At 40.7% G+C, this 12921-nt stretch overlaps 1 protein-coding gene across 1 annotated transcript in view; it reads right to left on the bottom strand.

The window, feature by feature from the left end:
* cep126 (centrosomal protein 126) overlaps nucleotides 1-9680 on the bottom strand; it is a 55804-nt gene extending 46124 nt beyond the window's left edge. The window contains exon 1 of the mRNA XM_034168838.1: nucleotides 9587-9680. The gene's annotated coding sequence lies outside the window, so the exon portion shown is untranslated. The remainder of the gene's footprint in view (nucleotides 1-9586) is intronic.
* Between the last annotated feature and the right edge of the window lie 3241 nt (nucleotides 9681-12921).

The raw sequence follows: 12921 nt of genomic DNA, 5'->3' as shown, positions 1-12921 counted from the left end.
AGAAAATATCCCCTTCTATTCTTTTTCAAATGTCTACTAGAAGTACCTTAGTTTTAAGAGTATATAACCAATATATAATCAATGGGCCAATGGTCCCACTGTTAAATTTAGTACATGGACCATTCTAAGCAATCATCAGTGCAGCAAGAAACACCTCAAAATCTGAGTCTCAGTCTTGACACAGGTGATGTCCGGAGGACGCTGAGAAGAGTGAACATTCAGAAAGCAGCAGGTCCTGACAACATACCAGGATGGGTCCTCAGGAAGTGCTCTGACCAGCTGACATCTTGAACACCTCACTGAGCTGGGCTGTACCATCCTGTTTCAAGTCTGCTTCCATCATACCAGTGCCAAAAAAATGAGCAAATCACAAGTCTTAATGATTACAGGAATGTAGCGCTCACTCCTATCATGGCGAAGTGCTTCGAAAGGCTAGTAAAGGACCACATTGTCTCCAAACTGCCCACTGCATTTGGTCCATTCCAGTTTGCCTACCACCCAAACTACACTCAACAAAAATATAAACACAACACTTTTGGTTTTGCTCCCATTTTGTATGAGATGAACTCAAAGATCTAAAACTTTTTCCACATACACAATATCACCATTTCCCTCAAATATTGTTCAAAAACCAGTCTAATCTGTGATAGTGAGCACTTCTCCTTTGCTGAGATAATCCATCCCACCTCACAGGTGTGCCATATCAAGATGCTGATTAGACACCATGATTAGTGCACAGGTGTGCCTTAGACTGCCCACAATAAAAGGCCACTCTGAAGGGTGCAGTTTTATCACACAGCACAATGCCACAGATGTCGCAAGATTTGAGGGAGTGTGCAATTGGCATGCTAACAGCAGGAATGTCAACCAGAGCTGTTGCTTGTGTATTGAATGTTCATTTCTCTACCATAGGCCGTCTCCAAAGGCGTTTCAGAGAATTTGGCAGTACATCCAACCAGCCTCACAACCACAGACCACGTGTAACCACACCAGCCCAGGACCTCCACATCCAGCATGTTCACCTCCAAGATTGTCTGAGACCAGCCACTCGGACAGCTGCTGAAACAATCGATTTGCATAACCAAAGAATTTCTGCACAAACTGTCAGAAACCGTCTCAAGGAAGCTCATCTGCATGCTCGTCGTCCTCATCGGGGTCTCGACCTGACTCCAGTTCGTCATTGTGACCGACTTGAGTGGGCAAATGCTCACATTCGCTGGCGTTTGGCACGTTGGAGAGGTGTTCTCTTCACGGATGAATCCCGGTTCACACTGTTCAGGGCAGATGGCAGACAGCGTGTGTGGCGTCATGTGGGTGAGCGGTTTTCTGATGTCAATGTTGTGGATCGAGTGGCCCATGGTGGCGGTGAGGTTATGGTATGGGCAGGCGTCTGTTATGGACGAAGAACACAGGTGCATTTTATTGATGGCATTTTGAATGCACAGAGATACCGTGACAAGATCCTGAGGCCCATTGTTGTGCCATACATCCAAGAACATCACCTCATGTTGCAGCAGGATAATGCACGGCCCCATGTTGCAAGGATCTGTACACAATTCTTGGAAGCTGAAAATGTCCCAGTTCTTGCATGGCCGGCATACTCACCAGACATGTCACCCATTGAGCATGTTTGGGATGCTCTGGACCGGCGTATACGACAGCGTGTACCAGTTCCTGCCAATATCCAGCAACTTCGCACAGCCATTGAAGAAGAGTGGACCAACATTCCACAGGCCACAATTGACAACCTGATCAACTCTATGCGAGGGAGATGTGTTGCACTGCATGAGGCAAATGGTGGTCACACCAGATACTGACTGGTATCCCCCCCCCAATAAAACAAAACTGCACCTTTCAGAGTGGCCTTTTATTGTGGGCAGTCTAAGGCACACCTGTGCACTAATCATGGTGTCTAATCAGCATCTTGATATGGCACACCTGTGAGGTGGGATGGATTATCTCAGCAAAGGAGAAGTGCTCACTATCACAGATTTAGACTGGTTTGTGAACAATATTTGAGGGAAATGGTGATATTGTGTATGTGGAAAAAGTTTTAGATCTTTGAGTTCATCTCATACAAAATGGGAGCAAAACCAAAAGTGTTGCGTTTATATTTTTGTTGAGTGTATCTAAAGGAGAAGAATACCCATGTGCAGATGCTGTTAACTGATTTTAACTCAGCTTTTAATACCATCATACCACAGCATAATTGGGAAGCAAACTGGGCCCTCTATATTTCAACACCCCCTCTGTGTAACTGGCTGCTTGAAGTCCTCATGAACAGACTTCAAATTGTCCGAGTGTGTCATCTCCATGAGCACCAGCTCCCCTCAAGGCCACGTCCTGAGTGTGTTGCTGTTTTCTTTGATGACCCACGACTGCTGCACCAAGGACACAACTAAACACACTGTGAAGTATGCGGATCATACAACAGTACTAGATCTCATCCGTGACAACAACGACCTAGCCTACAGAGAGGAGAGATGAAACAACTGGTGGACAGGTGCAACACAAACAACCTGACCCTGAAGGTCAGTAAAACAAAGGAGATCATCTTTGGCTTGAGGAGGAGCCGGCCAAGTCACACACACAACTCGCCATCAACATCTCCACATTGGAGGTCGTCAGCAGCACCTGCTTCCTGGGGATGCACATAACACTGTCCTGGTCTCTTCACATCGAGGCTCTCGCTAAGAGAGCTCAGCACTCTCTGCACAGGCTGAGGAGAGCACACCTGCTCCCTCCCATCCTCACCACCTTCTACAGAGACACTACAGAGTGCATAATGACCAGCTGCACCTCTTGTCAGGTGCCTGTAATGCCTCAGACTGGAAAGCCATACAGAGAGTGGCAAGGACAGCAGAGAAGATAATTGGGACTCCACTTCTGTCAATCAGAGATATTGCTCAGAAACACTGCTTGGACAGAGCACACAACATCATCAGAGACTCCACTCACCCATCACCATGGTCTGTTCCACCTACTGCCTCTAGAAAACTGTTTCGCAATACCTGAAGCAGAACAACCAGAGTGTGCAACAGCTTCTTCCCCCAAACCATCAGGCTGCTGAACTCCCAGCAGTCCCCCTCCCCATCTACATATACAGTGCGGAAAATAAGTATTTGATCCCTGTCAGTTTTCAAGGATTCAAGGATTCAAAGAAATTTTATTGTCATATGCACAGAACATGTTCCCTGCACAATGAAATGTGTCTACTGCATTTAACCCATCCTAACTGCCAGTAGGAGCAGAAGTCGCCATTAGGCGCCCGGGGACCAGCTCCAGATGTACATCCCTGTCTTGGTCAACAGCAGGGCTGAGCAAACCAACACCGACCCATAACAAACAACACACACACAACACACAACACATAGGCCGGCCCGGTACATAAAACATATATATGAAAGCAAAACACGAGGGAAAAGGAGAAAAAAAAAACCTCATAGCCGCTGCATTACACAATGGCAATGAGGAAAAAAATCCCCATCAGCACAGAAAAACAATAATCACACAGACAAAAACAAGGACACAGGACGACAACCGAGATTTGAAAAGGTCCAGTTTATCAGAACACTCCGGAGGCAGCCTGTTTGGCGCCGTCAACGGCCTTGTCCGACAATCCTGGAGGGGAGAGAGGGCAGCCCTGAGCAGTCTGAGCAGTCCTAAGCAGTCCTCACAGTCAACGTCAGAGCTGGAGATGCTGAGGGGAGGGGGGAAGACCAGGGAGCGAGGCTTAAGTGTTGATCTTCTGAGGAGGTTCTATCACAGCAACCTTGAAGTGCAGCTGTATTTGGGGAAGCCAAATGAATAGCCAGATTAGCAGACGCCTGAAAGATTCCACAGTTCTGAGAACAGAGTGGCTCTCAATGCATCTGAATGTAGAATGTGGTCTTCACAGACGGTCAGAGTGGGTTTCCAGGGCTGCAATTCTATTCGAGATGATTTCCAACACTGCGCAGCCACTGCCTTCCCAATCGAATCAATCATGTAGGGCAGCCTGGAAGGACCAATCAAAGCTGCTTCCACTTTCTTGATTTTCCGGTAAACCAGCATAGTGCCCGCTCCACACATCAGAAAGCCGGTCACCACCAAGCCGAATATGTACACATCTTCGACGTCCTCCACAGAAAGCATGTAAAGGCACATGACCTGCCATCTCCTCCACGATTCCATCACGTAACCCATCAAATGCGTCCCGGCAGGACAGGTTGGGTCCTCCGCCCCCGAATGTCTTGTAGAAAAAATAGTGTCAATTGCATTCAGAGACCACTTTAACAGATCCATTTTTGTCATTTTCCAGAAGAGCAAAGCTGCAGCCTCACAGACAACACGCCACAGAAGCAGGAAAGGTAAGGAGGGAGGGAGAAGAGAAAAGTGCGTCCGTCTCGGCTGAGTGCAAGCTGGCAAAAAAAAGGTTTTGCAGGTTTTCCCACCTACAAAGAATGGAGAGGTCTGTAATTTTATCGTAGGTACACGTCAACTGTGAGAGACAGAATCTAAAAAAAAAAAAAAAAAAAAATCTAGTAAATCACATTGTATGATTTTTAAATAATTAATTTGCATTTTATTGCAGAAAATAAGTATTTGACCCCCTAGAAAAACAGAGCTTAACAATTGGTACAGAAACATTTGCCCTGCCATTACAGAGGTCAGATGTTTTCCTGTAGTTCTTGACCAAGTTTTCACACATTGCAACAGCGATTTTGGTCCACTCCTCCATACAGATCTTCTCCAAATCTTTCAGGTTTAGAGTTTCAGTTCCCTCCAAAGATTTTCTACTGAGTTCAGGTCTGGAGACTGGTCAGGCCACTCCAGGTCCTTAAAATGCTTCTTATGGAGCCCTCCTTAGTTGCCCTGGCTGTGTGTTTGGGTCATTGGTCATGCTGGAAGACCCAGCCACAACCCATCTTCAATGCTCTTACTGAGGGAAGGAGGTTGTTTGCCAAAATCTCACAATACATGACCCCATCCATCCTCCCTTCAATACGGTGCAGTCATCCTGTCCCCGTTGCAGAAGAGCACCCCCAGAGTATGATGTTTCCACCCCCATGCTTCACGGTTAGGATGGTTTTCTTGGGGTTGTTCTCATCCTCTAAACATGGTAAGTGGAGTTGATTCCAAAAAGCTCTATTCTGGTCTCATCTGACCACATGACCTTCTCCCATGCCTCCTCTGGATCATCCAGATGGTCACTCGTGAACTTCAAACGGGCCTAGACATGTGCTGGCTTGAGCAGGGGGACCTTGCTGCCTTGCAGGATTTTAAACCATGACAGCATCATGTATTACGAATGTAATCTTTGTGACTGTGGTCCCAGCTCTCTTCAGGTCATTGACCAGGTCCTCCTGTGTAGTTCTGAGCTTTCTCAGAATCATCCTTGCCCGACAAAGTGAGATCTTGCATGGAATCCCAGACCGAGGGAGATTGACAGTCATCTTGTGTTTCTTCCACTTTCTAATAAATAATCATAACAGTTCTTGTCTTCTACCAAGCTGCTTGCCTGTTGCCCTGTAGTCCATCCCAGCCTTGTGCAGGTCTACAGTTTTATCCCTGGTGTCCTTAGACAGCTCTTTGGTCTTGGCTATGGTAGACAGGTTGGAGTGTGATTGATTGAGTGTGTGAACAGGTGTCTTTTATACAGGTAACAAGTTCAAACAGGTGCAATTAATACAGGTAAAGAGTGCAGAATAAGAGGGCTTCTTAATGAAAAATTAACAGGTCTGTGAGAGCCAGAATTCTTGCTGGTTGGTAGGGGGTCAAATACTTATTTTATGCAATAAAATGCTAATTAATTATTTTAAAAAAAAATACAATGTGATTTTCTGGATTTTTTTTTTTTTTTTGATTGTTCTCTCACAGTTGAAGTGTACCTACAATTAAAATTACAGACCTCTCCATTCTTTGTAGGTGGGAAAACCTGCAAAACTGACGGGATCAAATACTTATTTTCCCCACTGTACACACACAAACATTCTACACGGGTCTTAACACACTAGTGTACACGTACTATACAAATAATGAATGTTTACAAGTGCAATGGTAAGAATATTCTTTCCATTACACAAATGAAAAAAAAAACACATTCATTATTTGTTTTATATAACACCTAAAACAGATTCTTGTCATTTGATATTTTATTAATTTATAAACAAGAGCAAAGGGACTTACATTTTGGCGTGTGTCGGTGGTACTTTGAGGTTAGCAGGTTCCAAAGAGTCCAAACAACATTTTAAAATCCAGTCCAAAATTCAACTTTGAGATAGTTCAAAAAACAACCCTGACGATGTAGCTCATATCTGACACCGTGCACTGACTACTTCGTGTGCAGACTACCTTCTGCTTTCCTCAGTCCAACAAAAAATTACATCAGAATATGTCGAGCTTTTCATCTGACAACACTTGTACTTCAGCTACAGATTGTACCAGAAAATACCACAAATGCCTCCAGACAGTTTACAGCATATTGATAATAATATAATAATAAGCTCATTAAATTTGCAATTTGTCACCAAAACATCCCTGCCATGTTTGTTTTTTAAGCTAGCACTGTCACCGCTAGCGTGAGCATGCTAGTGTGAGTGGTGTGCAATAGCAGAAAATGTATAGTACCAAAATTGCACACTACATAGCACCAAAACTGTACAGTAAATGGAACACGATGGCAAATGGTATGAATAATCCATGTCACATGACATACAAACCACCAATGAAATGACCAGGATCTATTCAGGGCGTTATATAATATACAAATAATGAATGTTTGAGTTCAGTGGTACAAATATTTCATTCGGATTTTCACGTATCCCATAATCCCTTGCGTGCCAGAGAGTCGCTGCAGTCAAACAACATAGAGAATCCACACAATGACAACTGTAAATGAATATTATACTACAAATGTCATTTTTTATGCTTTTCATCACGTTAATAAGAGACTGCTGCATGATACCCTGAAAACTTGCTAAAACAATTATAACAAAAAATCCGTGTCTGCTACGTTTAATCTGCGTGGAATTTAATAAGCGCAAACTGAATTTCAGACATATTATATATATTAGTCTGGAACAAAGAGGACAAACAGTGTTGCAAAGAACAGTAATCAAGACGTTAAAGAGCAAACTTCACTTTCCCCCAGAACGACATGATCACGAAGTGAGCGTATCTCACAGCAGCTCCCATTGAAAATAACGGAGAGACACCCTGTGATTCTCGCATGTTTACATAAAATAAATGCAATAACAACGTCTAAAAACCCAGAGAATATATTCACGAGTTTTAGGTACAATATAAAAATAGTTTTATGTTGCGATGTTAATTGTGTTGTCTGTGTGCAGCGGGTTTAAAGTGAAGCATGATCAGAGCGTATCAATGCAGTTCTCAATGTTACTGAGATCTCGCAGCGCAGCGACCTCTCCGAGGTTTTGCGGGATTTGAAACCTGAAAAGCATCATGAGGTGAAAGCTGGAACGTACGCCTCGTTGAATGGTACGTTCCAGCTTTCACCTCATGAAATATTGTACCATTGAAAGAATGGAAAAACATTCATTATTTGTTTTACATAACAGAGAAAATAGATGCTTGTCATTTGATATTTTATTAATTATAAACAACAGAAAAGAGACTTACATTTTGGTGTTTGTTGCTGCAAGGGCACAATTTAGAACTAGAAATTGGGGGGGACAAAGTGCAAGGCCCGTAGGGCTGAAGCCCATAGGCCGGGGGTCTGGGGGCTGCTTTAGGCCCCCAGAAGCCAACGGTTTCTAGATAAGCTCAGATGCATTCTGAGCATCCAGAACAGTAATTTTAATGTTTTCAGAAGACCATAAAGTGGACACCATTTGACTTATACAATTTGAAACTGTGGAAGTACTTTATTCTTAGAATAGCCCAGCATTGATTTTATAACATCCTGGTGTAAATAAGGTATCACCACGTGTAGAACTCAAAAGAATGATAGGTTCAGTATTCATTCAAAAACAACTGCAATGTGGTAAATGTATTCATAAATATGAAAGAACAGGCTCTTAATAATGATTACTGACTATCGTATACTGTATTTTTTTCTCAAGATTTGTTTTTGCATAAGTTTAAAAAACAACAGATCATAAGTTTAGGATAAATTACTTATCATGAATTTAATTTTCGAAGTGGTACTAATGACAACACTCATACTGAACATAATTTCACTTGCATAGACCTGATTTTGGAGATCAAGCAGTAATTGCAGATGGGCTTTCTGAGGTCCCAGATAGCTTTTCTGATTTCCTTTTCTAACTTTCAGAATTTAGTAAATTAGCATATGGTCCATTGATACTTATATGTAGACACTAGTCCCTAGACACAACTATTTTTGGTTTCAAATCTGTGCAAATGCAGTCCCAGAACATTCCGAATGTGACAAACAAGAAACAGGTGTTGTAAACAAGTCAATGCTGCTAAAAATACAAACTTGCAGAAACAAAGATACTATTCTGACATGGTTTGCACATAAGACTGACATAGCATGTTTCAAGTACACACATATATGTCAGAAGGTGGGGGGGGACATACCATATTCTGTCCCCCTGGTGGAAAAGGTGGGGGGGACATGTCCCCCCCATCCCCCACCAAACTGCAGTCCATCACAAACTTTAAATAGGAGTCCAAAATTGTTCTGTTATCAGTGATGCCGTCCACTGACTTTGTCTACCGACTGCCATTTGCTTTCTTCATTCCAGCAAAAAGTCACGTCAGAAATTTGGCTGGCTTTTCATCCTAACTACATCCTCTTCATCCTAACAGCTCTTTATGTCTCTAGATGGCTTACAGCGTGATGGATTGGGGTTGTGTGTGTGTGTGTGTGTGTTAGAAGAGTTAGCAGCGTCAATTAGCTTCTTCAAATCGTCTTTCACCAGAAAAACAAACTCCGCCATGTTTAGCTAAACACCACCCCCGGTAGTGTGAGCATGCACGGTGGTCGGGGCGTGCAATAGCACATTTAGCATAGCATCAAAATTGCACGCTAAAAAGCACTATTGCATGGTAAATAAGACACAATGGCAAATAGGATGAATAATCCATGTCAAATGACATACAAGCCACCAATCAAATGACAAGGGTCCACTCAGCCGTTATATAATATAAACTATTGATGTGTAATATACCCTCAATATGCAATTTTTTAAAATTTAACTTTATTTATTAATTTATTTGTCTTTTATTTATTATTGTTTTATGTGTATATAGAACTGCTGTTTGCAGTATTTTTATTTTTAGGTCAGTTGTGAGGAAATTTTGCTGAGTGACAATAAAGAAAGTGTAAGTCTGAGTGTGGGCATTGACACTGGGGGCTATTTGTCACCCTTATGAACAACAATAAAGTGTCTTTGTGCCACAGATTGTGTGTCCCAGCAGTGTTTGATATCGTGTGAATTTGAGCCCTGTCTCTAATGAATAGTGCAGCAGAAGGATAAAGTACCTCTCCAAATAACATTATTACACAACTCTGCACCTTTGTTCCCAGCACAGAACCTCACCCAGCCACTTTACATAAGCTCTATCACCAGGTGTTTCTTTAACAAGTTTTTGCCACACAAACGGTGAAGGATACGAGTTGTCCTGGAGAAGTAACACAAACTGCAGCTCCTCACGCACACGTCCTACGTGTTACAGCAAACCTTAATAAGGGCGAAAATGAAATAAAACAGGTTAATCCACAGCCAGCGCAGCAAATTTTGCGGTCAGAAATAACACTTTTGGCCAAATGGGACGTTAAACGGCAGCTTCGTCGCCAACGTCTGTGTCACTGATCTGTATATTACTAAGACTGGATCGGTCAGAAAGTGAAGCCGCCGGCTGCCATGTTGCCACTCCCTTGATCTCGACGGTAGAAAGCGTCATCTTTACTGATTTTTATTAAATAAAGGACGTCAGTGAGCTTCGGATATAGTTATTTTATGTTAGGCTGTTGACTTTGATCCAACAAGTTCAACATTAAATATTCAAATGTACTTGGGTTTACAGTAAACAGAAGCTACATTTTATTAAGACAAACATTTCATTGATATTATCATCATTGTTGTTCTTTATTTTTAGTTAGTTTATCTTATTTTTACTTTTGATAACTTTAAAACAGCATTGCATTCTGCAATGCATATGTCAAAACATCCCAGAACATCATCAGTAGTTGTGTTTAAATTAAATATTGCCATTCTTAACTGAAAGGTTAACTCTCAGGTTGAGCATCATCATTTTTGCATCAGTTCCTTAAAAATAAAAGAATAAACTTTAAACTGAACTTTTCAAACTCACTTGCTGTAAATACAGACACAGCAGTAATAACTTGCTTTTTTCATATAATATTCATCTAAAAGCTTGGTCTAGACCAAATTTAGATTTTATAATTACATCATCTTTGAATATTTTTCCACATATATTCATTTCAACAATCTATTATTCCTTCCATATTAACTCAGTGAAACACAACTGAATTTGGTCATGGTTGGTTTTTTGTACATTATTTTACACAATCTTCATGTCATATCAATTATCTCTTAGTTTAACAACTTTTGAATATTTTGAAAATTATGCACAGCTTTTTACATTATTTGTGTAATTTTAAAATCAAGCAAATCACTGCTTTATTAAAGCTAGGGAACCTCAAATGCATAAAAATTCCTGATGTAAATAATTTTGTTGCATTAAAAAGCTGACTGTGATTTGACTTGATTTGCCTCACTAAAGGTTTATTTAATGTGTCTTAGGCCAGGACAGTCCTGTTCATCAATTCTTTTAACATCTACAAATGCCTATAGCGTAGATATAACTAAGGAATGTTGTATTTCTGTTGTGACTAATTTAGTTGCATTAACAAAAGCTTTTGACTGTACTTGTTCAATTATGACAAGATTTTACATTGTTTCATGTAATTCAAATTTATTTAATCTGATTGTGATATATTATACATTAGTCGCTTCATATAATTTGATCAGAATCTATAACCTGCTCATGTACAAGTAAATTATACATGATCCATACACAACATAGTACGACAGCACACGTCTTTATAGACTGTAACTGACATTAATGTGAAGTTTTGTCAAAGTACAAAAAGATAAAATACATACAAAAGCTCATGTGGCAGAATTTGTAAACTTCATCTGTCATGTGATTTAAAATAAATATGTTTGTAAAATGGATGTGTTTATAATGTGTTTGTTCCTGGAGAAATAATAATGAAATGTGCATTTTAGGGTAATATTTGTGTCCTGGCAAGGTTGAGCTTCTAAAGTCCTTGGTACAACCTATTATTTGTAAAGATTGTAGTTATTTAAGAGCAGGGTTTACTCAGACAGTTAAGTATTAAATGTTTTTCGAAGGTGAAAATAACATTCGTATAACATTTTATTTTACAGATATTTAACTCCCACACCACTTCCGTTGGACAAGTTGAGTGGCAAGATGGCTGATTCAGGACTTCATTACTTCATTAATGTTCTATCCAGACCTCACAATACACATCATGACTCAGCTTGCAGGCATGACAGTAACCAAGGACGCGACTCCATGACAACGGGACAGACATTTGCGGCGGTATCCATATTGTCCAGCAGATGGCGGAAGAGTCACATATGCGTCTTTGTGTGAGTGGGGTAAATAGAAACCACATTGTTGAGTTTGTTTTCCAGAAATAGTTTTTCTCAGTTGCTAAGACAAATTTCTAGAAAGCTGCTCTCCTTTTCGCTAAACTGTGAACACAAAACCCAATTTTCAAGCCACATTCACAAAACCCCAGACTCTTCTTGCAAAACCAAACTTTCACCTCAGAACAGTTCACTCTGTGCTCAAAACTGAACAATGTTGTCAAATCGTGTCCAGAGTCAATCAAAATTAAAAAGACTCATGAGCAGTCTCGAAACACTACATAGAAAAATAGAAAATACAATGTTCAGGATGAAGCTGTAGAAATAAATGTTATTGTTCACTGTAGCTAAATGCATGTTGGAAAAAAAAAACCTGTGCATTTACACTTGTACATAGTAAAAAAAAAAAAAAGTACAAATAACAGAAATCCTGTGCATTTACACGTAACACTTGCATAGTACAAGAACTAACAGAAATCATGTGTATTTAGCATGTGTATACAGTAAGCCTATGTAAAAATAAAGTACAAAAATATGCATCGAATACTTGGCCTACAAACAGTTAGACTAACCCTCCATTACAGTATTACAGTACATTGGTACAATGATGTACTGAAACATGTATTTACTTACAGTATACTGTGGTACAGTATATAGTATAGTCATACAGCAATTCCTGTCAACATTTACATACTATAATGTCAGAAAACTATCTGTTGTTTTCTCTAAATCTTTGGATTCTGGTGGATGTTTGGTTGGACCCTTTGTCCGGCCTCCCTCATGCTCATACTGTGGACAAGAACATGGTCAGTTCATCAAAATTACTGTTCTTTGTCTTCGCTGACCACTTCGACCACCTCTCACACCAACTCCTCCTCTCAGATTTCTATCCATTGTCATGCCTCACAAACCAGTGCTCTCTGAACTGATTTATATATGTTCCCTCACATCATTGGCCACAAGTGTGACCAATTTTAAGTTGTTGTGTTCAACCGTTGACACCAGTGTTTTAACTGTGTTTGACCTTTGCCACCTGTGCTCACCATTATGCAGCGCAGGTGCATCACACTGAAAATGTGTTGGAAGTTGTGTCTAAACAGGTGAAAAGTGCTTATGGTTTTGCCAAAAGAGTGACTGATTCAATCAGTGGGTTCAAGCAACTGAGCATTTGGTTCAGACAATAGGGTTTAGTGTTTTAGCAATTGAGAAAAACTGTAATACAACCCCTGGCAAAAATTATGGAATCACCGGCCTCGGAGGATGTTCATTCAGCTGTTTAATTTTGTAGAAAAAAAGCAGATCA

This window comes from Thalassophryne amazonica, chromosome 4 (genome assembly GCF_902500255.1).
Source record: "Thalassophryne amazonica chromosome 4, fThaAma1.1, whole genome shotgun sequence".
NCBI lineage: Eukaryota > Metazoa > Chordata > Actinopteri > Batrachoidiformes > Batrachoididae > Thalassophryne > Thalassophryne amazonica.
This window is presented reverse-complemented; position numbering and strand designations above follow the sequence as displayed.